Below are 27,508 nucleotides of genomic sequence, written 5' to 3'. Positions count from 1 at the left end.
GAGGTGTTTCAATAAGCCAAGCTCTCAGTCCATAAGGCAAACAAACCGGAATCAAAAAACAGAATTGTCATTATGTATAGTTGTATACTTCACTTTAGGAAATGCATACAGTCTAAGAAATTTGTCTGTACCCCATCACTTTGGAAATGTAATTATATTTTTAAAAGTGTTAAAGGAGGTAGCTATTTTAACTAGCTTCTGAATGAAACCTTTAGTAAATCAAAGAATCATTTTGTAATGTGAATAATTGGCATCATTAAATTCACTTTGTAAGCAAGGGACACTTGCACCATGTTTGGATTTGAGCAGATGATCCATCTGCTTTTGGTTTGGGGACTTATTCATTCAGTTAGCATTATTCATGCATTTATTATTCATGCATTTCTTTTACAAATATTTACTGAGAACCTACCATATGCCTGGCACTGTGTTAGATGCTCAAGTTACAGGAGTGAAGAAGAAAGAACATGTATTTTGCCCTCTGGAAGCTTGTATCCTAGTGGGGCAAGACAACAAATAAAAACAAGCAAATAGATCTGGGGTTGTGGCTCAGAGGTAGAGCACTTGCCTGGCATGGATGAGGTACTGGGTTCGATTCTCAGCACCACATAAAAATAAAATAAAGATGTTGGGTCCACCTGTAACTAAAAACCAAATATTTTTTTTTTAAAAAAAAACAAGCAAATAGAAACATTTCTAGTAAATACAATTTCTAGTAGATAAATATATTATCAGCAAAAATAAAGCAGTCTAAGTGGATAGAAAACAATGGTCAATTGGGAATGGAATGTCAAGTGGGTATTTCTGCTGATGAGCAAGCCAGAGAAGTCATTATTTAATAGGCAAAGTTGAGGAGTAAGCCATGAGGAAGAATACAGAGAGGGTGTTCCGGGCCAAGAGAACAGCAAATGTGAATCCAGAGGATACTTAAGTTTGAACAATAGAAAGGTAAGTGGGACTTGTGTTGTCAAGGTGGAGACTGGAAGATGAGCAAGGTAAACAATGTCAGCTCATGCGTCAGCTTCTCAGCTGTGGAAAGGAACTATTGTGAGGCCTGTGATCTGAGCATCTCTGGTCTGAACACGTCTAGGGAGCAGGAAGGCATGACCCTCAGAATCCACACATTTCTTCTCATATTGGAAACAGATGGATTCCAAATAGCACATCATACTTTTATTGTCTTCCTTCTACCTTCTTTCCTCCATTTTTCCTTCTCTGCTTCCCTTCCTTCCTTCCTTCCTTCCTTCCTTCCTTCCTTCCTTCCTTCCTTCTTTCATCCTTTTGACTCAAATATCCGAAGGTTAGAACCCCAGCTCCAGCTCTTACCAATTGTATTAGATTGGACAGCGCATATAATTGTATTGTCTCAATTTTCTCATTTAGAGAAAAAGGACAATAAAACAATACTTTCAAGGAAGGATTTGAGGATTGTTAGTTTTATACATAAAGGCTTCTGACTATAAAACACACTTAATAAAAGCTAGTGGTTATTATAATTCCATTATTACTTCTGCTTGCCTTCTTTGTTCCAACTTGAACCTTGATGTAAAGGAAGGACATAGTTACAATGATCTGACATGAGACTGAACTGCCTTCTGATTGTCTCCCAAGGTCTAGAGAACTCTGTGACTAGAGGATATAAACCATGAGACTTGAAAATTCAAGATGGCTCAGAAAGGAGGAATGATGGGAACCTGATTCTGCCTGCAGGAAACTGCATTAGTGCTCTTGCACTGTGAACTGTCTCTGTATCCACTCTGCTTGTGCAACTCTTAAGTTTCCCTAACTGAAGACTCAGATTCTATTCTCCCACATCTTGACTTTCCATTTGGCTACCTGAGATACTTTGGCCACTGCAGTAAGTTAGAAGGGATGGTTCCTAGTTCTGTGACTAAATCCAGGGGCAGTGTATGTTTCCACATGACCTCTTGTGCAGTTTCCATCACCATGAGAACAGGCACAAACCAGTTCCAGAAAGAGGATGGGAAATGGAGAAATATGGGAAGGTACACTGGGTTGCCCCAGCACAGCCCAATCTAGACCAGGCAACTGCAGCCAATTTGCAGATCTATGAGAGTAACAAAGTGAACTTTTAATACACTGAGTGCTCAGATCTTTCATAATGGAATAGTGTGGTGATATTTAACTAATATATTGATTTGCATCCTCTCACAAGCATTTTATTAGTTCATTCAAAAATATTTACTGTACTTCCTTGTTTGATGTGTCAGGCATTGAGCTAGGTGCTGGGGATGCAGATATAAATAAAAAGGGTATCACCCTCCCTTGGGGAGACTTACGGTCTGGGTGACAAATGTTTAGAGTTGAAAAGCATGGGATTCAGACAGAAGTTCTGAAAGCCGGGTCTTATCAACCTGAGACTATTGGCTGATTGCTCCTAGTGGCAGAAAGGGGAATTACAAGATGCTTTGATTTTACTGAATAGAAGACTTCAGAATTTCAGCTCTGGAAGATGAGCTCCAAAGCTCATCTTGGGCAAGCTCTCATTACAAGTAGGGGAACTGAGAAAAGGGAATGACTTACCCAAGATGCCTCAATGCATTTGTGTCAGATCTAAGACATGAACTCAGGGCCTTTCCTCAAGAGAGGCACAGCTAATCCTATAAGACCAAAACAATCCTTAGAATGTAAGTAACTTTTTAACTGTCAAAATATTTTTGACCAGAATTTTTAATACTAATCACGTTTAAGAAAATATTTATATCCATAATCATTATAATTCAAAATTTTAACACAACTTCTTTCTTGCTCAGATCATTTTAGGTGTAGAATTCAGATCTCATAAATAATAATTGTTATTATTTTATTCATTGAGACTGTTTCTAGCACAGAACTTATTGCTTTAGGTATGGGGGGGGGTCACTGAATCTCTACAACAATGTTGACACAGATAATAATTCCCATTTTACAGATTTGCAAACCCCCGATCACAGAAATATAAATATTACCCCAAACCATACAGCTTGTAAGTGACAGAGCCAGGAATCAGACACAGATCAAAAATGTGAGGTCTTCTCACTTTTTTTCCCTAACTATCCAACAGTGGAAGTTTCTACCTGGAGTGTTGGTTCAGAAATGGTATTCCCAGTCATCTCTCTCTCTGTTCTCCCTCTGCCTGGGGAAGGCACAGTTGGAGCCCACTGCAGTTTGAGGAAATCCACTCCCTGCTTGGATCTTGTCTCATTTTTTCCAACACGTACAAAGGAGAACAGGAAGTTTTTGAGAAGGTCCAAGCCTGGAGCTTCTAAGTGAAAACAAGGGGTTTCTCAACAGGGTCTGGCTATCTTCAGAGTCTGAAGAGAGATGCATCAAAGAGATGAGAGCCTGGTGCCTTTGACGAGGGAATTGACAGGAAATTATCAGACTCCTGCTGACAAGGACAAAGAGAAGAAAAGGCTCATTTGGGCCTCATCACGGTCTGGATTGGAACAGGCAGGAAGCACAAGGGGCAGTTTTATCCTGGCTCCAGGGCAACCATGAACCCTGGCTTCCTCCCTGGAAGAACGGGCAGGCGGAGGAAAGGTGAGGCAACTTAAGGTAAACACCCAAACTTTGGGCTGCCAGGTCTGAACCGAGTCTTTCGGTTTAAGCTGTCAGTGGGTTCTCTCTCTTTTTTTCCCCATTCTTTTCATTTCCTTTTTAAATCTAAACTGTAATCACACACTACTCCACCCAAGTGCTTGATATGGATTTCTAAGACAGATCCTAACATAGTCATAAAAATCCCCTCTGAAATGTGCACTTTGTACTGTGTCTATGTGTAGGTGTGTTTAAAATGTCACGAACTGGAATGCCTAACTCTAGTTCCCAGGAATTAATCACTTAGAAGAGTGAAAGGGGAAATTAACTTGCTTTAACACTTATAAGACTCTCCAAGCAGTTGCCAAAATAGAACTTGCTGAATAGAAGCATGGTTATCTTTCCTTAAGAAATAGACTCCTTTTTTTCCTCCTTCTTCATATATATATATATATATATATATATATATATATATATATATATATATATTCCCTCTGGAAAACTGCCTTGCAAATATTTCCTTTTGGGGCTTAGCTATGGGTCAAAGTTTCTCTGAGAATAAAGGTGTGAATAAAAATTATTTTTGCCTTTTTTGTAACGGGTCAATGATTTTTAAAGTAAATTCGTACAATCATCATCACTCTCCAGATTTATAGCATTCCATCACTCAACCATGTTCCTTCACACCCCTTTTGCAGTCAATTCTTATTTAAACCCTTAGACCCTGGGCAGGAAGATCTGCTTTCTGTCTCTGTCATTTTGCCTTCCTAGACATTTCCAATAAATAGAATTCTACAAGGTGTGGTTTTGCATCTATCTGGATTTAAGCATGTGTTTTTGAAGTTCATTCATGATATAATGATTATCAAGATTCTTTTCCCTTTTGTTTGTCAAGTAATATTCCATTGTAATATTATTTGTCTATCCCATTCATTCATTGTTGGGTGTATTAGGATTGTTTCCAAATTTTGGCAACTGTGAATAATGCTGTTAGGATCTTTCAGTATATGTGTTTGTGTGGACATATTTTTTTGTTGTTGTTGTTCTTTTGAATAGAATCCTAGGTATAAAATTGCTAGGTTGTGCAGAGAACTATTGATTGCAGCTATATACTAGATTCCTTGGATTCAAGTGTGCAAACTTACCAAAAATTATTGAACTTACTTTTAAATTTTGCTGATGCTCCCATTAATGAATTGGATGGTCTAAAAAACAGCTGCTGCCATTTGATGAATTCTGAACAGAAAGTAGAGGACAATTTCCAGTTAATGTCAGATTACATATGACCAGGCTCATCCTTAGGTGTGCTCCAAACTAGAGTTAATGAAACTTTCCTTAGAGGTCAAGATGCCCCAACCCTTACACAGAACCAGAGCATCTTTGCCCCTACGCAGTTAGGATGACTGACAATGGCTGTGTGTTCTCTTTATACCTATGTGGAAAGGATGGCATACACCAAGCAACAATTTGTAGCCAAACAAGAGCAAAACTGAAGTATTTCTTCCTTTCCGTTTGTTTCTGAAGGAGAATCAGACTTTGCTCCCTCCTCTCCAGCATCAGTGGCTGGATCAGAGCAAGCCTTAGCTTCTAGGCTCCCTTAGGGCAGAGACTTGGCATACCATACCGAGTTTTAAGGTTTAGATCATACTGCTGTGGTCCATGAAAGGACAGGTCAAAAAGACCAACAGAAAAAGCAAGGCAGAGGTATGGAAACGCGAAAGAAACCGGATGGCCCCTCAATCGCACTCTCCAGGACAGCACTCGGTGGTCTCCCAGGAGTCGCTGTGGTGGCCCAGAGGAATGTCACCTTGGACATGTATGGCAATGGCGGTGGGAGAATCAGAGGAATAAGAGTTTCTGGACATTTGTCGCCTTCCTGGGAGGAATGGGCAATTTAAAGGCCGCAATATTTTCCTTGGTACAGGAGGCGGACGGAGATAGGCGCATATTGACACGGGGATCCCGACCACGGAGTCGTCAGGAGATAAATGCAAGCAGGAGGGCAGGTTCTAGGGTAGCCTCGCCTGGTTCCCCACCTCGGTGCACGCTTCCTGGCATCGATTGGAAACCAAGGAGCTCTGCGCGCTCAGTGACCCCGGGTGGCAGGGAGCTGAAGCTGGGGTTTCTGTAGTCCCTCTTCTCCCCAGGCACTCCAGTCTCCTCCCCAGCAGCGCTCCGCTTTCTTGAAGACTCTGAACCTTTGGGGGCCTCTTTTCCCACTAACTCCTGGGTCTCTCTCCTTCCTTCATGCTTTTTTTTTTTTTTTTCCCCTGACTCTTTTGCTCCAGCACCCACCCAGCTTCCCCTTTGCGTCCCTCTCACCCTTCTTTTTCGCGGATCTGCGGCTCCATCTCCACTCCCAGCTCCTGACCGGTCCCTCCCAGCGGTTCCTTCCACCCTTGACCCATTTGCATTTCCACCTTCCCTGCCTCTCTTCCCTGTCCGCCAGCTCCCACCTTGGAAACTTGTCCTAAACAGGGATCCCCACGTAGGCACAGTGGTTCCCGGCTCAGAGTGCGGGTCCCCACACGCCTCCCGCTACCCGGAGAGCCCCGCCCCGCCCAGTCCCTAACGCGATTCGCAAAGACCCGGCTCCGCCAGTCCTTTCTCCCAGCGATTCGGTGAAGGAGGGCAGGAAGTGGGCTCTGGTGTTCCCCCGTGTTGCCTGCACCCCTCGGTGAGGGGAAACCCGAGACCTAGGGAGGATGCGGGTAGTTCGCCCCATAGATCCTCCCTCCCGCAGAGCGGCACTCTCCACAGTCCTCCTTCCTTGGCGGGTCTGCGGGGAACCGGTGGGGGAGGCAACAAGTGACCCCCTGCGCCCCGCGGGGGCACTGATACCCCTCTGGGGTAAGGATCTAGGAACCCTCGGGTGGGGGTGGGATTGACTATCGGCGTCTCCCCCGAGGCGCTGTGCGTGGGGGAGAAGAGGCCTGGGAGAGAACCAAGAAGGCGCTCTCAAAGTCCAAAGCCCCCTTCCCTTTAGCTTCACCACCGCACCGCGAGCAGAGTTTGCAAGGGAGGGGGCTTTGGGATTCGAGGAAAGGGGTGGGAGCTGGGAAAGAGCCGCCAACGTGGAGGGATTTTTGGAGGGTGGGGTAGCAGAGTGAGAAAGAAGAGAATGCGCTCCCTAATTCCTGATTGCCTCCCCCACTTGGGCGATGCCTGCCTTCAACCCTCCATCAGGCGGGCCAGGCGAGGACCCAGCTTGACCAGCTGGAGCGGATTTAGGGGAAGGAGGAAAATGGGGGCTCCCAACCCCTCTCCAGCTTCCCTCCGTCGCCCTCCCTGATTGGCTGTGCGTCCCCGGAGCCCAACTTCAGTCGCTCCAGACTCTGTCTCAGCCCCAAGGGAGTCGGAGCGCCTCGACCCGGGAGGGAGGGGCGGCAAAGGATCCAGGGGTTGGCACATCTCGGGCCCTTGGGGGGAGGGGCGCGGACCAGGTCGGCCCCCCGCAGCCCCTGCCAGGCCCAGCTCGCTGCGTCTCGGAGCCTCAGCTCCTCTCCGCCCCCCGCCCTTTCCATCCCTCCCAGCGGCGGCCTCCCTCCTCCTCCCCTCTACCCGCCCGCCCGCCCGCCGCCCGCCACCTCCCCCCGGTTTCTCATTCCTGCCACTAGCGCGCTCGGCGGCTCATTCCGCGGCCGCCGCCAGCTGAGGGGAGCGTCGCGGGCCGAGGAGCAGATGCCGCGGGGGCCGCTCGCAGCCACCGCCGACTTGTGAATGGGACCGGGACTGGGGCTGACACCGCTGCGCTGGCCCTGCACCAGAGATCCACAGCCGGAGGTCGCGTCCACCCGCAAGGGCCCCAGGTAAGGCGCTCCGCCGGTCCCTTCCTTTCTCCAGGACAGGGCTTCTCGGAGTGGGTGGGGGTAGGATTTCCTTAGAGACTGTCTTGGGAGGGGGGCAGGCTGAGGTCTAACCAGAGAAGACTTCGCTAATGCAAAGCAGAAGGTGGAGGGTGTGTGTGTAAAGATTTGTTTAAAAAAATCAGAAAAGGAGAAGGGAGCCAGCTGAGGGCGAGGGCAGCGCAGGGGGGTAGAAGAGCCAGTTGTGCGCTCCACCACTCTTCCCTGCTCAGGCCTCCTCTGGGGTCTGTGCCCAGGCCATGGCACAAGGGCTTTGCACCCGGCTGGGGCAAGGGACTGCAGAGCTAGCTCCGGACACGCCGACTGCCCCTGGTCTCCTCTCCGGGGAAAAGTCGCCCCCAGCACGGGGCTCGTCCGCCCGCGCTGCGCCTCTTTCGGAAAGCTGCGTGCGACCTGAAGACCTCTCTCTCTGAGGGGTTGCTACGCGGTCTTCCCTGATCTCCGCTGAGCGATCCCCAGGGCACAGTCCCCCGGGTGGAGACTGCTGGGAAAGCCCCGAAAAGGGGAAGGAGCCCGGCTTGGAGCGGCGATCCCCCGCACTTTAATAGCGTGGGTTTGGTCCGCTGACTGCGGCTCTGGGGCTGCCGACTGCGGCGCGCGCTCCAGCCCTCAAGCCCAAGTCTCTTCCGGAACTCGGGCGGCGGTTCCTGAAGTCCCAACAGATCAGGGGTAGGTCTGCAAGCTGCTCGGACTAGAGCTGGGTTCGGGCTTGGGCTTGGCGAAGCCTTCCAGGGTTAACGTTAACTTTGGGAACGAAAGCTTCCCCGAAGCCTGCGCCTCCTCTCGGAGCGCGCCAAGCCTCCCCAGCTCCCAGCACGCACAGCCTTCTGCGCTTTGCCCCCAGAACGCGAGTCGGGAGGCAGGAGGCTCCGGAGAAGCTGGCAGGGAACCGAAAGGCGGCGAGATGAGCACCCCGTTTCCCTGTCCCCAACCCCGAGGACCATTTGGAGGGTCGCCTCACCCTGGGGAGCAGAGTCCCTAGAGAAACTGGGGTCCCAGGGGCCCGAAGGTCCTGCTTCCTTGTCTATTTCTTTACAAGGCCCTGCTTTCGCGGGTGCTGCGCGCTCCTGGCTCTCTCGGGTGAAAGGTTTTCTAGATGCTAGAAGAAGCCCTGTTGCTTTTGCTGATAATGCAGCAGGAATTTCACGGGCCGTGGCATTGCTATGAAGAAAATGCATCTTTTAATTATTTAATAATGCTATTCCCGCAGGACAACGGGTCCTTTCCTAAGCTAAGAGGTGGAAATTGGTGGTGGTGGTGGTGGTGGTGGTGGTGGTGGTGGTGTGTGTGTGTGTGTGTGTGTTGGGGATGGGGGGGGGGGTTGTTCCTGGAACATTGCTGCAAAAGGGTTACATTTGCCTAAAGTCTTCCCTTCGGTTTCCTCCTATAGAAATCTTGTTCAGATGATTCTGAAATCTTTTCTTGTTTTCTTCTGATCCTTCCTATCTGTTAAAATGAGACAGTGAGTAAGTTTTCGGTTTAATCACAGGGAAGCAATGATAATTAATCTGGCGAGAGGCTAGATCAATTTCCTTATCACTTGGGCTTGCAGCAAACATCGATGGTTTTGCGGGGTGTCTGGATTTCCTGGGGATGGGGATGCAGATGTGTTCTCAGGAGCGAGGATCCATTAGTATCGCATCAGCATGTTTGCCTGGCTGGACTCTGCACTGGAGCCTTCTGAGATGGCAGAGGAAAAGAGAAGGGGCTGATCTTCATTTCATTAATCTTGGAATTATTTTCACAAATACGGAGGTGCAGACTGGGAAACATAAAAGTCCCTGCCCAACCCCAGCTGCAGGGAGCCTGGTCTTCTTTCAGAGGAACAAAGGAATAAAAGTTACAAAACAAAGGGACATAGTTGTGGCCAGGACCAGAGGGACTCTGAAGCTACAGTCATGTTAAGTTCCTTTAACATAAGCTCTGATTCCAAGTTTTAAAGTTGGCCAGTAGGCCCTGGAATTCCATCCTCTGTGCAAAACTGAAATCCTGCCTAGTACAAAGGAATGTGAGTAGTTTCCAGTAGAGACCAAGCAAAGGCATGGAGAGGCCAAGAAACTTTGAGTAAGAATTAGCTTGATAGCTTGCTTTTTTGAGACATTACAATTCAGTGCATGAAAAATGTCTTGTAGCCATACTTTATTGTAAATAATAATTATTATTGTTATTATCTTAGTTGAGATTTCAGAGTATGCATATACTAGTCTTTTATTATATAGTTTGGGAAAAAACCCCTCCTTGCCCACCCCTGTGTGTGTGTGTGTGTGTGGTGGTGGGGGGGTGTTGAAGAAATGCATAGGAAGGATTGAGATGGGATAATCTGGAGAGGCCTACACATGTAGATTTATTCAAACTGGGTTTATGGCATACTAGAAAAATAGGCTTTTAAAATATTTCTAATTGAAGCAGTGGACCATCTTGATAGCACTTCAGAACTTTCATTTTGCTCAGCATTCTTATCAGAACGCGAGACAGTAAAATTACTAGAAACCTAAATTCTATTTTCAATTAAGATACAATCTTTTGGTTAATTTGGAAAAAAATATAAAGTTACAGCTGTATCTTTTTATGGCCTAGAACTTATATTTCTCTTTTACTGTGCTACCTCCAAATGTGTATTCTTCATTATTTATGTTTGGGAGAAGGGGGGGGCTGACTTGGAGAACCATGTCATGATTTGGGGGAATACGGATCAATTTCATGCTCTTTTAATGCACATGTCTTCATAATTCATGGTTTTTCTCTCACTTTGAATAGAATTACATGGCTGCTTTGTAAAGATTCTGGTTTGGGGACCCTCATATGGGAAATGCCATGACTTTGACCTCATGGCCTGATTTACAATGCCAAAGCTACACTCCCATGAACATAGTGTGTGAACCTTGCCTGTGAATGAATGCTGGTGACTTCTGAAGCTCACAGATCACATAACCTTGGATCTTTTATATTTAAATCTATTTTTCAGAACCATCTCAACAAGAGTCTGTAAATCTGATTTATTTTTCATTCTCAATAAGTTTGTGTAGGTAGACGTTTGAGAAACATATTAATTTTGAATTTATTTTCAGTATTGATTTTTCACCTTGATTAGAGGCATACCCAATCATTTAATAATGATAATAATAGTAGTAATAATAGTAATATTGAAGCAGTGCTTCATAGAGTTGAAAGTGGGTAGTAAACCTTTTTCTTGATCGGTCAGATTTTCAGAATGACAATGAATTCCCAAGTACTTTTCTCCCTAGAAGATTAAAGCATTGTGCATATTCACTCAGTAATGATTTAAGGGGTCGAAATATGTTTTGGATAATTTTTCCCTTATGAAATGAGGTGTTACTTCATAAAAAGTCAACTAATTTGTGAAGAACTCCCATTCTTAAGTTACCCAGAATGTGAGTTGTCGCTTTTCCAATTCAAAGTTAACGACTCTGAAATATATATGAAGATATATGATCTATATAAATTTGTGGTTTAATTGGGGGAAAAAAAATCAACAGGTCTTTTAAAAACAGAAACTAAAGCTAGAGAATGTTGGGCCCATCCTAATGCGGCAATAGGAGTAGGAGTGAGCGGTTCCATCAGGATTACTGTGATAGCCATCCACAGCCTCCTCTACGAACAGGAAGGACTACAGAAAACACTCGAGGAGGATAATTAAACATCTTTCTGCTATAATTTTACCCTGACATCGAGAGCCTTGTGCATCTCTGGAAATGGACTCCTTCGCGGAAGATTGCACTTCTGGCCACTAGAGGGCAATGGCGTCCTTCTCCAACTTTCTGCATGGAGCCCATCTGCTTTTGAGGGCACCATGAAAAGCGGTTTTGTTGCCACCAGCCTTGTCGGAACTTCTCCGGAGAGACCGAATTCAATCTAATTGTGGTTCAGACTCCTGCTCCAGCAGTTTGTCAGGATTAGCATCTTTCTAGTGGGTGGATCCCATTACCTTCAGCCTCTTTTCACCTTGGACTTTGCTAGAAAGTTGGGAAATCTTGCAATTTGAGATTGAGCAGAAGCCAGGGTGGGGGCTGGGCAGCAGGATAAACAAGGTTAGCTCTCACCAAGCAGTGATCTGGGAGGATTTTCTGGATCCCCCCCGCCCCTGGCAGGAAGAGCATCATTTCTGATTCCAAGGGGAACAGAATGAATAAAGAAGAGAAATATTAGTGAGCCGGCTGTGATATCATTGCCGACCCTTTCAAGAGGTTTTGAAGATATCTGCAAGACATTTCTCATTTGCAAAAAAAGAATAGCAGTTTGATCTTTGGTAAACACTTTTGGGTATGGAGTTCTAATATAACAGCAAATATTTTACTATTACCTTTAAACCGTTCTTGATATGCTGTACAAAATCTAACTTTAGCAGAGAGTAAAATTTAATTCGAGATTGGTCTTGGTGCACTGGAGTTTAATCATTTGATATTTTTTTCCCTTCTCCTCAGATATGGAAATTATGGCTTATGATTAAATTGCATATTTCAGGCTGCACAAATTTATATTTGTTCCTGGTTGATAGTGTCATTATGAAAGTTCAGAAGAATGAAAGAAAAACTAATGTTACATTATAATTAAGAGGAAAGCTCTATTAAAAATAAGTACAGTACTGTCTTAAGTGGGTACTTATTTGTATTTTTTTTTTTTTTTTAAACTGAGCACAGTTGCCTCCCTGGTGATTCAGCCTTGGAATTTTTGCAGCTCTGCCCTGTGTTGGAAAGCAGAGACAGTTGATGAAGAAGGAAATCAATGCAAATGGATTATGGGAGGGAGGATTAAGTCGCTCAGTGGAAAGTAAGACAAAGTGTTTTGTAAACCGATGCTCACTTACCACTGGACAGTTTATTTAACTTAAAAAAAAAATAGAATTCAGTGTTAAATTCTAAGTGCTTGTGAATAATACCCATTTGTTGGAACTGAAGGCAGAATTTCTGTGTTATTTTGTTTAATGGGTCATCAGACTGGTGACTTATTGAGATAAAGGATTGTTCTCATGGTTGTGGGGTCAAGGTTTCCGCTCGGGCAGGAAATTGCACATTGGGGTATTAAGTGAGATAGGAGTGCGAGAGAGAAGAGAAGGAAAGGGGGAAGAGAAAGTGTGAGGAAAAACTGATGCTCTTTTCACGGTAATTACAAATCTCTGTGTCTCCCTCTTCCTTTCCTCTGTCTGTCAGAATCCTCCTGGAAGGCATCTGGGGTGTCGAATCTAGGAATTTGCCATAAGGAGCTTTGGAGGCTTCAGTGGCCAGTGGCCACAGTCTTACCTGGTCCCTTCTGTAACTGAGGGCTTCCCAAGCAGGGTTTGTGAATGAACACACCCTTATTCTTAAAATTTTCTTCCTGGTTACTTCAGGTGAACAAAAGCCTTCACTTCTTCCATAAAACCCTGTCCCCCTTCTTCTGTTCCTGAGAGCCTCTTAACACACCCTCTGCACTGGAAAGATTTACAAAAGTGAACGAACGTCACTCCTCTGCATTGAGCTCCTTGGAGAAGATGGCTTCAGGCCTGGCTTTGTCCCTACTATGAGGATCACCCAATGGAGCAACTAAGTGATAGGGGATGCTCCTCTCTGGGCTTAGTTCAGGACACATGGAGATCTCTTCTGAGCCTGTGTTAGCCTCCCTCAGTTAGAACAAATAGCAAGAATCTGGAGTAGAGTCCTTGCTATCGATGCGGTCTTACCCTTCTTTATAAAAACAAGCTTTGAAGACAACGGGGTCCAACACTACTGGGGACTCAGGCCCACGTGGATTTGGGGGAATGTTTTACCCGGGAACACATCCTGCAATGTTCAGTTTGGCCCCCATCATCCTTGAGGCTTGGACCACTTATTCAACCTTGGAGGCCACCCTGACAGGGCTGGGAGGAGGGGTAGCCAGTGAGGCCCAGCATGCAAGTGCAGGCTTAGCCTCCTATCTCTATTGAAAATTGGCACTTTTGCCCACTAATCTTGATTTTTAAAATGTAGCATTAAATATTATTTATCTTTATCACTGAGTTTTTTTTTCTTTTGCAATTGCTTTTTAGTTTGTCCCCAAGCAGAGGGCTTCTCTTTCTTTACCCTGAAGTTCAAACCCCCTCCAATTCCAACTCCACGGGCTTCCAAAGCAAGTGAACAAGAATAAGCTACATAACGAATACTCTGTCTGAAAAAGCAGACCTCATAGTAACATACGGATCCTAGGACTGTTGTAAAAGTAATATCAAAATTTTGTCCTATGTCTAGTTGGTGATGAATCCTGAATAAATGCTGAGGTCATTTGCCCTCTCAATAATAGACCTGGGGTTCAGTTTTACAGAGTAATGGTGACAGCGAACAGTTCCTGCAGTGATAAGTTTCTGCACTGAACATTTGCTTTAGATGGGGCGCCTCTCCCAATTAGAGATGAATTGTTTATCAGTGCCTGCCTTTTCGGAATGATTTCAGAATTTAAGTGATTCATCCTTCTTGCATTTCAAATATTCAAAAAGCAGTCAAGATTTGAGAAGTTCGAGAGAAGCATTGCTTTTGAAACATGTCTGCCTCCTTCTTGCTGTGTACCCCCACCGCCCACCCCCGTTCATTTCATGTATGGGCTTTGCTGTGGGAAGTTACCCTGAAGTGATGTCTTGCTGGGAAAGCTGGCTGAGCATGCAGGGTGGAGATAGCCATCACAGGTCTGCTTTCGTGTAAGAGGGGCTCATTACTATTCCAGACGAGCTTAAAAGATAATTAGTCTCTTGATAAATCGTCTCAATTTCAAGACTGCTCCTGTTTGTTTTTCAGGTAAATGTAGTTTGGGATTTCAAGGGGTTTGAACAGTGACAGTTTTAACTCCTGAAGAGATGGCAGCTGAAGAAGGCCCAGCCCTGTCTGGTGGTTTCTGTCTTCCTCAGGAGGAGGTGCTGGGGATTGAGCTCAGGGCTTTGTGCATGGGAGGCAAGCATTCGACCAACTGAGCTAGAGCCCCAGGCTGGGTTTTCCAAGGCTGGAAGTGGGGGCATTTCCAAGCTGCCATGCTGTTTCCCATCTGGGGCCTCATTGTGGCACCTGTCCTTGTCCCAGGCTGGGGTTTCCTCCTGCCCGGGTCTGACAAGGAAAAGGCCTCTCTGCCTCTATTTGCCTGAGAAAGAGAAAGGGAGACAGCCAACTTTTTAAAATCTTACTCTGCGCCAGGTGCTGCACTCAGTTCCTTCCTTATTCCATCTGGCCATTCCTGGGACAGTAGTAGGATCTATTTTACAAAAGGAGCAATGGCTGTCAGCGAAGCTCCAGACACTTGTCCATGCTCACAAGGCTAAAGGGATGCCGGATTTGAAAGGCCAGGTCCTCAGCTGGCTCTTAGGTTTGATAATGTGTCCCACGACCCAGCCTCCCTGGATCTCAGGGACAGAGTGGCAGGGCAGAAGAGATGAGCTGACTGCTTCATCCTGCGACTCCACATGATCCTAAATTGTATCCATAAAAGGAGCTTTCGAGATCTTCTGGTCTAACTCTTTTCTGTCTGAGCAGATTTTCTTTTTGCCAATAATTCTACAGCACCTTAAATGTACTGATGACAGCCGGCTAACTACCTCCCAGGGAACCCGTGGGGCAAAAGGTGATTCATTAACTCTATTCATTAAAATCTTCTATTTAAGGAAAGAGAAGCTAAAAATGCCCCTCTTTGGTGACTTTTCCCCAGTAGTTACACTTTACCTCCTTTCACTGTTTTCTCCTTTTCCAACAGCCCTATAGATATTTGAAACTGGTTTTGGATAATAGTTAAAATCCAGCATTTGTTGAGCACTAACTTAGTTCTAGGCAGTAACTAGAAGATGCCATATGAGAGACTTACTACCCACAATGACCTTATTAGTGGGTAAGGTTATGGCCAGCATTTTATAAGGGTAAAAGCACACTTTCCCAGTTCTCCACTGCTGTTAATAACAAAACTGAGATTTTCTAACATGGTACCTGAGATAGGTACCTAACCTGATGAGATACAGTTTCCATACCTCCCACCATCCTCTTTTCTCTCATCTGCTTCCACTGTGTCTTGTCATTGCCTCCTTTAACAAATAGCATATTAAATGATATTTCCTGCTGCAGGCAGTCTAACCGCAGTGAGTGGTTGGATCCACCGTTGCCTATAATGAGGGCTGAGAACTTGGTCTTTATTGGGTAGAACTCTCGGGAATCAGATGAAACCATGACAAGAGTCATTGGCTATTCCAGTCAACCTTCATTTAGAGAAGAGGGTCCAGGTACTTAGAACCCCAACTTGCCCAAGATCAGTTATTAACTTAGGGGCTGATACAACATTTAGCTACTCTATTTTCACTACCTAGAAGCAGTTTTATTCTGTGTGTGTGTGTGTGTGTGTTTAGTTTGAAGACGGTTCTTTTTTTGACTAATTGAATGTGAGACCTATATATGACACATTATATGAATTTCTTATTTGGAAATATATGGCTAATCCAGTGTTCTTGGGTATGCCATTTGACAGTATTTTACAGAATCTGCCATTTGACCTTGGCCTTCAGCTCCGTCCTATTTTATAATCACATTCCCTAAATATCTGCATTCCAAGTTCTGCAGAGAACTGACAATGGTATCTGTGCTCGTCAGCTTTCTACCACTGTAGCAAAATACCCGGCATAATCAATTTGTAAAAAGAAAAGTTTTATATTGGGTCACAGTTTTGGAGATTTCATTTCACGATTTGCCTGTTGCTTTGGGTCTGTGGTGAGACAGTCCATCATAGATGAGTAATACCACTCACCTCATCACCAGGAAGCAAAAAGAAGGAAGGGGAAGACCCAAGTCCCACAGTCCCTTTCAAGGGTACACCCCCAGTGACCCTAAGACCTTCCACTAGTCCCCGCCTTTTGAAGTTTCATCCATCTCTAAATGGCCCTCCCTGGGGAGCAAGCCTTTAGCACAAGGGCCTTTGGGTGATATTCAAGATCCATACTATAGCAATGTCCTTACCTTGCCAACCCAGGCCTTCACGGGGTCCAGTGGCAGTTTGGTTTGCATTTCTTATTATTAAAGTAATAAAAGGATCTGAGTTGGGCACCAAAAAAAAGAAAAAATGGTTAAAACAGGAGAGCCATTCCTCTGTGATCTGACAACATCCACAGTACAGAAAATATTAGGTTTGTCTTTAAAATCTCTAGGCTGCATAGTAGTTGCTACAAATTAAAACCCAGGAAGGCCAAGTCATATCCAGTCCAGGGGTCAAAGACAGTCGGAGGGTGAAATAACAGAATCCCACTCCTGCACGTTAGGGGGACCCTGAGAAGCCACCTAGACCAATGCACAGTGCCAACTGGGGCTCCCATTTTGGTCATCTCCTAGTAATGGCTGTGATTGCAGTGACAAGGAGCTCATTATCCTCAAGCCATCCATATGGTAGAAACCTTCACCACTGGAAATGTTTCCTTAAGGTTGAGCCTAACTTCACCTCCCCACAGGTTATGTATGTATGTACGTATGTATGTATGTATGTATTTATTATCTGTTTATTTATTTTTTGGTACAGGGGCAATTTTGGTACCTAGGGGCAATTAACCACTGAGCCACAAATCAGTCCTTTTTTTTTTTTCTCTTTTGAGGCAGGGTTTCAATAAGTTGCTCAGGCTGTCTCTAAGTTGCTGAGCCCAGTTTTGAACTTGCTATCCTCCTGCTTTATCCTCCTGAGTTGCCCATCAGGTTATGTTCCTTGATACAGCCTTTTATCAAATGACACAATGTCTGTGATTCTTCCTTCATGTTTAGTATTTGCAGTTAGGTGCTGCATAGGATACATTGATAAATTGGGCCACAGTTTCCAGGGTGCCTTCTCCCAGTCTCAACCTGTCCAGACTGAAAGTCTCATTCATTTTTTCTCCAACCTTCCTTATAGAAAAGGATTGAGGACAGAAATCTGGGCAGCTGAAATCTAGATTATCAACTCCCTTCTCTACACTTCTTTTATTGCAGCCCAAGGCTACATTACATTAGCTTTTATTGCCAGCCACATCACCCACAGGACTTATGCTCCACAGTTTATTTGTTTATTTGTTTTTCCTTATGTGCTGCTGCTAAGCCACATTTCCCTACCTGTCCCTGTGCATGTAAGACATGATAAGGCACCTTCTGTGAGCACAGGCTCTGGAGTTCAAAGCGTGGCCCTGCAAATCACCAGCTGGGCACGTCTCTTCATTTGTTCCTCAGTTTCCCCAATCATACTGGAGTTAATATCACTATGGAGCTGATAGGATAGCTCTGACATGAAATTACATTCATATATAACAGTGCTTGAAACAGTGCATGGAATGGGGTTGCTGGTATTTTTATTGTTGTTATACTATATATTGTTAGATTCAATGCATGGATCAACTACCTCAAAATATTTTAAAATTTAAATCTTTATTTTGTTATCCAGAATATCTGCCATCCCTCCTAAACTCATTTTCGGTGTTGGTTTACTTAGTCATCAACCTTGTTTGGCAGAAGCAGAAGAACAAAGCAACAGCATAAAATTACCCAGATGGAAGGAGAGACAGAGTCTCCTTAAACCGCACAAGACTTCTGTTTGAGTGACTTGACACCCGGGGAACACGGCACTCTGGATATTACTCATGCCTTGGAGTGAACGCTTGTTATTCTGTTTGCTTGTTCATTTATATGGCGGCGTGACATCAGAATCACCCTACTGTATTTGGGAAATAAACCTTTGATAAGATCCTTTACAGAAAGAAGAACCTTCCTTCTACCTAGAGAAGTAAGGGCCAGAGAGTTATTTTCGTATTTTCCCTGGATGCTGAAGCATCTACTCAACTCCAGTGTCCTTGTGTTTCAAATTTAGGTTCCGTGTCTTGGGTGCATATGCACACACAGTCATTGACCATGGAGAACCCATTTTGGTCATTGTTGCATTGACTGATTTCCAGGGACCACAGAAGTGAACAATAGCTGCCCGGGTTATGGGAACCACTGTGGTGCCTCCATTTACCTGGATTCAGGATAGCATCAGGTCTGTGGTTCTGACTGTCCAACCTCCCAATTTTCCTAGTGTTCTCCTGAGCCACCTTCTCTCAGTTTCTTTTTTTTTTTTCTTTTGCAACAATTGTGCTACTTGAAGTCTGCTTCTGTTATTTTCAACTCAGAAACCCCAAAACTTCATTTCTTCACATATCCTTTTTTTAAAATTTTTTTTAAGAGAGAGAGAGAGCGAGAATTTTTTAATATTTATTTTTTAGTTTTCGGTGGATACAACATCTTTGTATATGGTGCTGAGGATCGAACCCGGGCTGCATGCATGCCAGGCGAGTATGCTACAACTTGAGCCACATCCCCAGCCAGCTTGAAAGACTCTTGTGAGGAACGTTATCTGCTGCAATATTGAATGAGGCTTCTGACTTTTGAGTTCCTCTCCAAGGCCAAGTAGAATGCTTATTGTTAGATGGGACATGAGGGTGGAGCAGAAGGAGCCTTTGTTAAACACTAAATTGTTCAGCTTGTGTGGAATGAATGGATTGTAAGCCCAAGTGGTATAGGTTAGTGGATGAGGTGGCATATTCAGGGCCAGCTATGGTGGGCAGCATAACAGGTTATAGGTACATAAATGGCAAATGGTCCCTTGCAAGGGACAGAGCAGGTTGTATGAGAAAATGGTCCAAGGATTTGAGCCTTTTAGTCAATGCAAATAATCCCCAAAGTTAAATTACATGGGAATTCTCCAAACATTGATGGGCACATGAAAGTGGACTCTCATGAGAATTCACAAGTAGGCTGGGGGCTTAGCTAGGTGATAAAGTGATTGCCTAGCACATACTGGGCATGAGGCTTGATCCCCAGCACACACACACACACACACACACACACACACACACATACACAATACACATCCAAAGTAACCTTAAGTCACATCTCAGCTTCTGGAGAGGAAAGTATGGTGCCTTCATGTTGGTCCAAGTATTGGATAAACAAATGAGAGTCATCAATGCATACAATTGAGCAAGTTTGGGCAGGAGGAAAACACAAGTCAAAACCTCCTCTGGAATTGGTCCCAAACCATTGCAGGACAACTTTCCTGACCCACTTTTGAAATCATCACCTTTTCTAGGGAGTGAAGTCTGTAGAGAAAGCACCAGTCACAGAGCTTCGTATTCTTGGTATCCTGTCTGAGGGCCCCAGATAGTGGAGCCACAGGAGGGTTTAAATTGTCTTGGCTGAGAGAGCGCCTTGCCCAGATTAACCCAGTTGTCCCCAAACTGCACAGGACTCTTGGAGCCATGCAATTCAATTGCTATGCAATGCTCGATGTCTGGTCACCATGGACATAAATCCAGACCACCAAGCACGGGTGACTAGCCAAACGCAGGTGAGCCCGGCTGGGCTGCTATGATAATACCCACAGATGTCAATTTTCCATCATCCACTTATTAAAACCATATATTGAAGGATTTTTTTCAAGCTATTTCTCTGACAGTAGCAGGAGGGCTACATTTAAACTCCAAAGTCAAATTGAAAATTGAGGCTCATTTACAAACAATCCTAATTCACAACGCTTTGCCATAAAATATCACAGGAGTGAGGAGAGCTGTGTGTTGAGCTACCTCAGCTCACTAAATGCTGCATATGGAGACACAGCTGTGGTGTAAGATATAGTTTTCATTTTCGTTATTATTTTTGGAAACCTGAAAGGCACTATATAAATGAAGTGTCACTATTAGTATTATTATCTTGCGGCAAAAATTGCAATTTCGCACTTGAGCTGGACACACTTGCCTTCCAAGTCATACATTGGTGATTCTTGTGTTTTATTCATCACCGTTCTTACTGCAAACATCTCAGAGAATCTTCAACTTCAGCAAATCTCGGTAGTGTGTCTGGGAGCATTAGTCAGGAGCCTAATGCAGCCTGAGAAGCCACGTCTTTGAGGTGAGGAATAGACTGGATCCTGAGGAATCATTGCAGCTGCTTCCTTCCCATCACCCCTACTCCCCGTGTGCCCTGCACTGCAAGCCAGAGAGGTAACCGATTTTCACTTACAGAGAGCCATGCCTTGTGGCCTTTTCTTATTGGGTACGTAACTTCTGTCCCATTTCTTCCGAATGAGGAAAGATTACCTGTCAGCAAGTTTGTGGCCAATTGCTGACAAATTTCTCCTAATAGGCTGCCCTGTGGTTCCCCCCCTCTGGGCACACCAGCCAGTGCAGTGCTGGAGTTGTTGATAAATAGCTGTGTGGCTCTGAGAAAGTAAATTAACCTCAGTTTCCTCATCTGTAGAGTGCCTTTTGGGTCTTCTCCAGCTTTAAAATAGCCTGACTTTCAAATCTTTGTCCAGAAATCACTTGGCAGGGTGCTTTCCAACTCTTGCATCTTAGCATTCTAGGGAAGGAGCCCTACAGACAAGAATACCAGGATGTGAATGCACAGATTTGATTTGCCTGAGCAGAGCGGCCGTCTGCAGGTGATGGTGGGGCATGATCCTGGAATACTTGATGAGGGGAGTGTTTTAATACCAAATTCAAGGCTTTGAACTTTATTGAGGGGAGTGTTTTAATACCAAATTCAAGGCTTTGGACTTTATTCACGAGGTTCCAGGAAGCCTAATAAGCATATGGAAGCCAGACATGGTATAGCATGCCCATAATATCAGCCACTAGGCTGAGGCAGGAGGATCACAAGTTCAAGGCCAGCCTCAGCAATTTAATGAGATCTTGTCTCAAAATTAGAAAAAAAAAAAAAAAAAGAAAGAAAGAAAGAAAAAGGGCTAGGGATATAGCTCAGTGGTTAAGAACCCCTGTGTTCAATTCCTGGTTCCAAATAAATAAATAAGAATATGGAGAAGAGGGTAAGGTGTTCCATTCTTTATTAAATGTTTCCTGATCCAACAGTAAGAGAAACTGATAGAGAGAGATAAAAACTCTTAAATAGGAAAAATCAGCAGGGAGAGTATTATGGTAGCGATGATGAAGCCAGGGCCAGGCTACTGGCATTATTATAATAGCCAGTGTGTCCTGAGCACTTACTATTTAGACACACTGTGCTCAGCACTTTCCGTGAATTATCTCAATCCATCTTCAGTACAACCTCAGTGAGGTAGAAACTATAATTATCCCCATTTATAAAATGTGGAAACCAAGATTAAGAGTCATCAGGCAACTTTCCCCAGTGTTAGGCTATTACTAAGTGAACAGGCAGGGATTTGCTCTTCCCAGTTGTTACAGGGAGACAGACTTCAGATGCTGGCAGGGGTGGGCTTGTGAAACTTACTTCTGATGCTCCATGGATACTTGTGAAGTGCTTACGGAGTGCCTGGGACAGGGCCTTGCCTATGTCATCTCGCTTCATCCTCCCAATCCCCAGTTGCACAGGATTTGAATTCAGAACCTGTGACATTCGTAGTGCATCCAAGATTGATGGCTTCTTGGTTCTCCCCACACCCAGGATGACACAGAGTGTTATGTTTTCTGTGATGCATTCATACCACTTAAATATTTAAATATGTGTTAAGCAGAAAGAAGTTATATTTTTCCCCTCGAGTTTTAGGTTCTGTCTAACCATAACATAGACAAAGGGAATATACCACCAAGAGAATCATGGTACAGATATTTTGCACTCAGTTTACAATGTACCTTGGGATTGTTGAGAGTAAACATATGTATTTGTTGTTGTTGTTGTTCATAAATGGGTGTGATCCTACCCACCCTGGGATACCACCTCTGAGTTTGTATGATGTGTTTCAAATACGGGAGAAGAGTCACATTCCACTGCTGTGTTGTATATTTATAAGGACTGAGTTTTCTCAGAGATAAAAGAAGCATCTAGGCTGGATTTTAAGAGGCCTGAAATGTGACACTCCATGCTGGGACGTAAAAACGAATATAACTGCAAACACCAGCATGGAAAGTTTTGTTCATAGAGACAAAGGCCACCAAAATGTCCTGCTTTGTGTTTGTTTGCGGTAGTGTTCTTGCTTTCCTGGTGGATTTTCATCTGTGTACCAATTGGTTCAATCCATTTGTCCACCCCTTCTCAAATCAGCTCACGGTGGAAAAGAAGGGATTCACTTCCCTTCTTTGTACTTCTTTCTTCTGCAGAATAAGAGGATTAGGATGGAGTTGTCTTCTCACAGATGCAATGCAGAAGGACAACTCAGCTCTGCTTAAAACAAAATCCAAGAAGTTTTTTCTGGTTTGCCCAGTTTCACACAGAGATTATGTGCATTTTCTTCCCCCAACCCATCTCCTGGGGCTTATTATTATTATTATTATTATTATTATTATTATTATTATTATTTTACATTTAGACAATGAAAACCAAATAGATGGTAGGTACTTGGAAACTCCAGTTCTGGCAAAAACCTGAAAAACTTGTCCCCCAGCTCACTGAAATGAACAGTTGCTAAAACAAAGCAAGTCAGGAAAGCTTTGTGGGTAAGATTATGAGTTGAGCAGATGCATGGAAATATCATCACTCTTCAGGAATGACCTGTCTTTGCTTAAGGTTGGAACTATTGATACTATTTCCAGTATTGTTTTTCCAGTTGCATGGACAATTATTTGATGAACTTTTATTTTTTTTTTTGTCCTGAAGATGATTTTCTTCAGAGAAAGTGACTGAGATTGTATCAGCCTGGCCGTGGAGTAGGTGGTGCGTGCTTCCTCATGCAGGGCCGGCTTGGATGCGAAGCTGAGCAATTTTGGAAAGAGTAGCTTCACTTGCATTATTGCAACTGCTTTCAAGGCTCAGTTGGGCTTCCTGAAAGGGGACATTAAGAATTCATTCGTATTGTCTCAAGTGTGAGAAATCGTGCTAATCTAACTGTAATTTTTATATCAAATTGAACAAGAAATGAGTTTGTCAGAAATAATCATGCCTACTACAGAGGGGCTAGATTGGACAGTTAGGGAGATGTGACTCCCGCCCTGTGAGATGCTGTGGTGTTGTGTGCAGATGGAGGTTACCTAACCTGCTGGACCCAGGCATACCCCAGGGACTCTTAGAGACCTAGGCATACTCCAGTAAAATCCTAGGGACCATGGCTGTCTATAGACTCCCCCTAGATGGGAACATTCCCCAGTCTTCCTCAGTATTTAGTTCAGCCTCTGCTTACTTCCCAGTGCCATGGTAACCTTCTTAAAAATCATAATCATAATCATAATCATAATAAAATAAGCAATACCAACAAAAAAGCAAACCCATTAACCTTTATAAAACATTTCAATCTTTTCAGAATTTATGCTTTCCTTTAAGTGAACATATTAAAACTTGATGCTGATGCTGCAAAGTTAGGCCTAGAAATCCCGAGTAGTTTTTTAGGGGAGAACTGGGAAGATCTCAGATAGTTACACTATTGAACATTCAGGAACGGATCTGAAAGCTATTAGCCATCTGCAAGGCCAGAGTTCTTTTGGCTTCATATCCAGAGCACTAATAATAACACATCCAAGTTTACAAAGTCAGATTACAGTCCTCCTTATCTTTTGGGGTCTTTCTTTTGAGCTAATGGGGCACGGAGCAATTTAAAACCTATATCCTGACTCTACAACAAGAATAATAAGAATATGTACCATTCCCCGAGGATCTTGGTGTGTGCTTTATGTTCCTTGTCTTGTTTAGCTCCCCTGGCAGCAGTAAAAGTCTGATCTGAGGACAGAGAAATGACTGAAAGCTCATGTGCTAAAGGGGTTTCTATGCGTGAATACAGATTTGACTCTCACCAGTCTTCATGTGCGTGCTTGTGCATATAGTGCTTTAGTTTTTGCCTCAGTTTCCTCATCTGTACCGTCGGAATGCAAATGGCATCTAAGGGGGAAATAAAAGTATGTGGAGAGTACTCCTAAGAGGTAACCATATCTCGTGAGTTATAAGTTAGTATTTTATGTCAGTATTTCTGTTCTATGGAGAAGAAGTGGAGGTATGATAAATGCATATTTCTTACCCTGGATTAGGTGGCTGGTGATGAACATGGGGAATTTGTACCCATGCTCAGTGACTCCAACCTGTTTGTTCTTTTCCAATCCCTTCATTAAAGTTGACTAAGCTATTGCTTTTTCCACACCAAAACTCCTGCTTGGATTTTAGGAGGAGAAGCTTTTCATTACTGATGAAACCTTCTTACTTTATTTTTTTTTAAAAGAAATTGACAAATAATGCTTTCCCAGCATGAATCATATTTGCATAACTCTGAGAATATTAAGAACTCAATTTTCTCCACCAAATCCTTTGTTTGTGAGCTTTTCTATGTTTGTAATTGAAATTTCAGGATAAGTCTTTAACCTAGTGCTGGCCAATAGAAATATGTAGTAAAGGCACAAATGGGAATCCTATACGTAATTTAAAAGTTACTTAACTTAAAATTTCTAGAGGTCATGTTTAAAAAGCAAAAAAACAAATAAGTGACATTAATTTTAATGAAGCATTTTATTTAAGCCCATATATTAAAACATTACAACATAAGATAGCATATTATAATAACATAAATTCTTAACTTAAAAAATTATTAATGTTATACTGTACATTATTTTTGCATACTACATCTTAAAAATATGGAGTGTGTTTTACACTTATAATGTGTCTCAATTGAGTCTAGACACGTGTTAACTGTTCAATAGTCCCATGCATACTGTGAATCCTAGATATATAGTTCAGGTCTCAGCTTTCCAAGAGGCAATTTATACAACACATTTTTTTTTTTTAAACTACTATTGGTGATGGAGATACTGTGTTATAAACATCACCATATTATCTAATTTCATAGTCAAAACAACCCTGTAATTTTATCCCTACTTTCAGGCAAGGAAGCTCAAGTCTCAAAAAATATAAGTCCTGGATTATGTGCATGCTATCATTATGCAAGCTCATAAGATGCGAAACTTGGGTTTAGCTTTTACATCTTTTGTCTGCCTGTCCAGACATCATTCCACGGTGAGATAATCACCTAATAATAGAAAAGAAGAAGATGACAAGGACGATGATGAAGCCACAGCAATAACATTAACATAACAATTCTCTTAGCACCTGGCATTAGCAAATATATAATTTTTTTTCTCTTACATTGTCTCATATACTGCTATGTTTATTCATATTTGATAGCAAGTCCTTTAAAATCTGTATTTATACCCTAAACAAGCCCCTGGCAGGTTGCAAGTTTCCAAGCTAAGCAAGAAGATGTAATAATTCAATTAGCCAAGCTGCTTCCCAATGCCAAGTTCATCCAGGAAGTCAGAGTCACATGAAGATGAGAGAGAGATTCAATGGGACACATGAAAGGTGAACACTAGGGAAGCATGCTTATATGGTGTGTGGGCCATGTGGATAGGCATCATTTATTTGTTTAGGAGTCTGCAGCTAAGGCATGGTTTCGTAGAGACACCTCATGCCTGTTCCACGTGCTGGTGGTGATGAGGCAGCTTGATGGTGGATGGAGATTCTACCTTCAGAGGGCTCATTCACGGAAGGCAGGTGAGTGGCAACACCTGGGACTTGAGTGGAACTAAGCTGGAATCTGAGTTCTCAGCCACATGACCTTTTTCATTTGGCTAAGTTTGACTCTGACATGCTGGTTGGTTTTCAAGATGAAACATTTCAAGAGTTAATGTTCCAAAAGGACAAGTGTCAATGTGCAGTTGTGGCTTGGTCTCATTCTGCCTGTCTATATAATTCCCCTTGCCCAAAAGATATTCACATGGCTAAGCCCAGAGTCAGTTCATTGAGATACTGCAAGACCATACATAGAAGTATCTGGGGTCCTCCAAGTAAAAATCTTCTCCAGAGGCTTCCCCAGAAATAGGCATGTGAATCTTCAAGAGAGTGAATGTCTGAAGAGGCTACAAGAAACATGATCCCATTTAGAATTATTCTCGCCCCTGTTTTTCCCCACATACTGGGATGAGTTGGGGATAGGATTTTGAGTCTGCAGTTACACAGAAATCTAACTCGTACAGGGGTGGATTTTCAAGATGAATAAAGAAATACCTTTTAGCGTGGCTTTATTCATACTTAATGATGTCTTTGGTTTTCAGAGTCAGAATTTTCTATTAAGGTCATCTTTGCTGTGTTCTTCAGGCATCTTGGTGCTAAGAACCTGTGATCATTGGTCAGAACATAGAGAGGCTCTGAGCGGTGCTTTTAATTGTATTATGCAACTTGAGAATAATTTTACTATTGGGGATACATAGCTACATGGTGTGAATGTAATATGTCATCATAACTCTGAGTACAGGTGTCCCTGAAACAAGACAAGCCATCAGATCCATCCACCCATCCGTTCATTCACTTGGCTAAAGTCACAGACATTGATAATCAGCTGACCTGGGAGTATATATGTGGACAAGGTAGACTTTATTTTGCTTTTATGGATCTTAGGTTTTGAGAAAGCAAACAATTTTTTAAAAAAGTGAACAAAATAACTTTCAGTAGTGATAAATGCAAAACATGGCAGTGGATGTGTTAGAAGGGACTCTGATATTTGAGGGTAACAGTCATCTCTGCTCAACCCACATGAGTGCTGCTAATGATTATGAGGAAGAAGGCAGGGATAATGCTACAGTTGTTGGGGGCTGCAAAGTGATGCATGGGGAAGGGAGAAGTAAGGGAAGAGAAAAATAGAAAAAAATATAAAACTGAGAAGGAAGGCATACATGGAGGGGGGAAAGGAGAAAGGGAAGAGAAGATATTAGTGTCATGTTTTCATGAATGACGTCATGGAATCCCAACCATCATAGAACTGGGTCTCTGAGGGTGGCGAGAGATCTCTAGAGGGTGGAGCAGCAATGGACCAACATCACTGGTGAGATCAGGGTTCTTCCCAGAGTGAATCACCTGCCGGTGCATGCTTGTGTCTCCTCATGGATTCTCAGTGCTTCTCTGGCAGGGAAGATCTGTCTGAACTGTGATATGTGAGCAGAGGGTGTGCATCTCTTGGGGTTCTGAGAGGCCAATGAATTTGGAAAACGTGTTGGTGTAGTAAGTAAATGGTTGGAATGGAGAAAATCATTAAAACATGGCTCCCCTGAGCAATGGATAACAGCTTTGAGGTGATGCCTGAAATAATATAACCCACACATATTGAGGGATGGCTTGGAGGAAGAAACTTATCAGATTTTCACCTCTGACAATATTAAAAAAAAAGCAACTGAATGTGCA

At 43.5% G+C, this 27,508-nt stretch overlaps 1 protein-coding gene across 1 annotated transcript in view; it reads left to right on the top strand.

The window, feature by feature from the left end:
- The first annotated feature begins 7,316 nt into the window (after nucleotides 1–7,316).
- Cdh11 (cadherin 11) overlaps nucleotides 7,317–27,508 on the top strand; it is a 147,692-nt gene continuing 127,500 nt past the window's right edge. The window contains exon 1 of the mRNA XM_076837914.2: nucleotides 7,317–7,349. The gene's annotated coding sequence lies outside the window, so the exon portion shown is untranslated. The remainder of the gene's footprint in view (nucleotides 7,350–27,508) is intronic.

This window comes from Callospermophilus lateralis, chromosome 18 (assembly GCF_048772815.1).
Source record: "Callospermophilus lateralis isolate mCalLat2 chromosome 18, mCalLat2.hap1, whole genome shotgun sequence".
Taxonomy (NCBI): Eukaryota; Metazoa; Chordata; class Mammalia; order Rodentia; family Sciuridae; genus Callospermophilus; species Callospermophilus lateralis.
This window is presented reverse-complemented; position numbering and strand designations above follow the sequence as displayed.